Here is a 3,793-nt window from a genome sequence, read left to right as displayed (position 1 = left end):
AAGTAATTACTGAGGCTTTGATGGAGAATTGCTTTATGCTATTTATTTAGCAAGCTGTTGTTTACCTTTTTCATTTTATATTGATTTGTTATGCATATAGTTTTTTCTCCTACAGAAGGAAATTAAGTATAATTTAAAATGATGATCGTAATATATACTTATAATTGATAAGATTACTGTATTATAATATGTTTACTAAATTCAACATGCATTATAATAATAAAAGGCTTATTTAGTGGAAATGTTCATTCAACTAGATTTTCAACATGGTGATATGTGACAAATTATGTTCTTATTGAGTATGTAACTAGATGGTAGAAATAGGATAAAGCTTCAGCAAGTTAGCATCAAGCCTTTCCTTTTGATTAGTCAAAGTCATGGTTTGTTAATATTGTAACATAAAGGTGCCAATAATAAATATTTAATAAAAATTGCAATATTTAATGTTTTCTGGAATGCAATATCAAGGGCTATATGAATGAGTAGATTAAATATAATGAGGAGTCAATAGTTCTAATTTTTATTCACTTCTGTTTTCTTTCATGACTTTGACCTACATACTAAATCTTATATCTATTTATGTAAAAAGAAATGTTAGGAAAAATATTCTTGGTTAGTATATACTGACTAATGGCTCTAATCAGTTTGACAGTTAATACAATGGTAAGAATTAACATTCTTAAGATTAATCCTTAATATAATATTCATTAAATTATTTCATTAGATCCAACTATGAAAGAGCAAGTAATTTGTTTTAAATTATAAACAGGTGATCAAAAGCTACACGTTTTTAGATGATAACTCATTATCTGCTATGGACAAATGAAAATATTTCTACATTGAATTGCTTCAGAGAGACTTTCATTCCATTACAGGGTAGATTATTTTCCAGGTAATAACACGACCACTTCCATAATAGCACCATGTTTCATTAAGATAAAAAAGATAGAACCCGAAGTAATCGCATTCCATAATAAATCAACCCAGCTCTCTGCTGACTGGCTTCAGCTTTTTCATTACTGTGTGGATATGTTGGATATTTTTCAAAACCTAGTTTAGACAAAGTATTCAGAAAGGAATGAGTTCTTCTGATCAAATGAAAATTAAGGTTAAAATAGATGTCCTTCTTTCCTCCCCCCATGGAAATATTTTAGAATAAGAGACAATTATTTCTCAGAACTGTTAAGACTGCTCAGGGTTTTTTTCCTTCATACATTATGCAACAACTACTTCAAACTCAGCCTATCACAGAAAAGTGAAAGACAGAGAAAATAAATGAAAGAATGCCACTGAATGTCATTCTTTCTGGAGACAGAAGGCACGTGTCTGCTTGAGTTCCTTATTTCTACTATTCCACAGAAACAAATAGCTCAAACCATTTTCACAAACATTAGATTCCTCCACTTTATTTATTTCTCTAGTAACCACCGGATGGCAGCATAGGACGAGAAACCAAAATTGATTGCTTAATTCAAAATTATTAAACAGAGTTTATCACACTTGAATGTTTTTGGTGCCTAACACATAGAACTGGTAACAAATTCATTCATGAGGAAAATGTGTGTGATATTTAGTTCAACCATGTGTGGTTGCAATAACACTTCACCAAGTAATTTCTCAGTTTAGTGCAGTAGAAATGGTAACAGAATCTTTCATGATGTAGTATCTTGTAGGGTCACAGTATTATCAATGTGAACATGAATTTCCAGCGAGAAATATTAGAGCTTCAAGAAAATGTATAAGAGCTGTTCATGACAATCTTAGAGTCTGCTTTTTAGAAATCAATACCCAGTTTCCTGTGTCTGCTATCATTTCCTTCTCTCATAAAAAAAAAAAAAAAGAAACTAAAATGTGCAAAATTCCATACTGAGTATTTCAAGTTATTTTGGCTCCTTAATGCAGGATTTTTAATATTTCCATTATCTTCTTGCAGAACAGGATGTAATTTATCTTCAAACTGGATGAGCTAGTCAATGAATTTTAGGTACTTTTTAAAGTTTAGAAATTGCAATATTTTCAAAACATTCTATATTTTGTTACTTTACATATATTTCCTATTTTCTTACATACTTACAATTACTTCAAATGATAGTATTTGTCATAATATCCCAAACAAATATCTCATAGGAAGGGTTCCACTTGAGGATTTCTATACAACCTTCCTTTGGAAGAGAAATAACCATTAACATTAAATCTCGGAAAGATCCTACAGAGCTTCATTTTACCTCTTATAAATCCACCTTTTTAAACCCTGCTGTTAATGTGCACTAAAAAATTCTAATTTAGAACAGATAAGTCAAAACATTAAGATTACATTTCAAGATTCATAATGTCTCACATAGAAAACTGGCATTTTAACATCACTCATACAGAATATCCAACACACCTGGTTGTCAACACAGAATATTAACATTGAAAAACACATCAAATTCCAAAACTCCTAATGTAAGAAGTAACACTATTTTAAAAGTTTCTCATATATTTTAAATTATGTAAATAATTCAGTTTATCTAAAACAAAAATTTTTGTGTGAAAATTGTGCAGTGCGTATAACTTAAACCTAACCTCGAAAACCAATTTATCAATATATGTTGCCATCTAGTGGCCATTTCTTAAATCACATTTTGGACTAAACCGACAGACTTGGCTGAAAAGTATCATGCAGTAATTACATACAGATACAGAATTTTAAAGTAGACCATCATTGAACAGATTAATTTATGATTCTATAAATCTAATTTGTGAGGATTATTTTACTCATAAAATATTTTATTTGGTTTTCATTTCATTTATCAATTTTCTAAATTTACTGAGTACCTCCCAGTGTAAATAATAGTTTACCATTTCTAGGGGTTTGGAAATTTAGCTGATTTTGATCTGCCTACTCATACATATTTCCACCTGGCTGTTCACATGCATTTAATTTACAAATTTACCAATCGTGTCAAGTTAGTAATAGTCATATTGACTTTCAGAAGAAATAATAATCATAATGTATCAGTTAATGCAAGCAACGAAAATTAAACTTGTGGTCAGTTCCCCAAGTGATGGATTGTGCCTACTTTCAGATTTACAAATAGTTACAATTGTATTTACTTAAAAATACTTTTTAAATACCTACTTAGTGCCTTGTTATATACTAGTTAAGTACAAATAAATAATATATATTAAATCTCTGCCTCATGAGCATCTAGGGGAAAAAAAAACAAATGTTAAACAAAAAATTATATACGAAAATATTTCACTGGAATTTAACCTGAAAAACAGTTCTAACCGTTCAAAAGCCACCTTGTAGTGTATTGGGGAAAAAGTAGTTTTCACATGTCCACCCACTGGCACACTTAGCAGCCACTTCACCACTCTTCCTTGCTGGTTGTAGCGTGTGTCACCTACCATCACCCAATACTGTGATATTGTCTACACACAGGACTCAGTCAATGTGTGAGAGTCCATTTTTCTTTACTGACACTCCTTGGTGTCTCAAAATACCAAAACAAAAGACTACAAGAGTATATAAGACAGTATTTAGTGTCGAGGGATAAATAAAAAGAATTACAACCTAGGAGAGAAACCTGTATATTAAGCATGATTATTACTATAAGATAAATAAATAAACAAACAAACAAACAAACAAACAAACAAGCAAGCAAGAGGTATGTCCTTCAGAAGAGACTCCTCTGGATGCAGCCAAATTCCTAGTAGTGCTGCTCTGTCCTCAGGTCTGTTTTTCTCAGATAAGTTTTAACTTTTCTAACCCTTGCATAAACCTATATTCTTTTTAGAAAATTCCCAT

This window comes from Pteropus vampyrus, unplaced genomic scaffold (genome assembly GCF_000151845.1).
Source record: "Pteropus vampyrus isolate Shadow unplaced genomic scaffold, Pvam_2.0 Scaffold3, whole genome shotgun sequence".
Classification (NCBI taxonomy): Eukaryota; Metazoa; Chordata; class Mammalia; order Chiroptera; family Pteropodidae; genus Pteropus; species Pteropus vampyrus.
The sequence above is the reverse complement of the archived record's forward strand: the minus strand, read 5'-3'. Positions refer to the sequence as shown.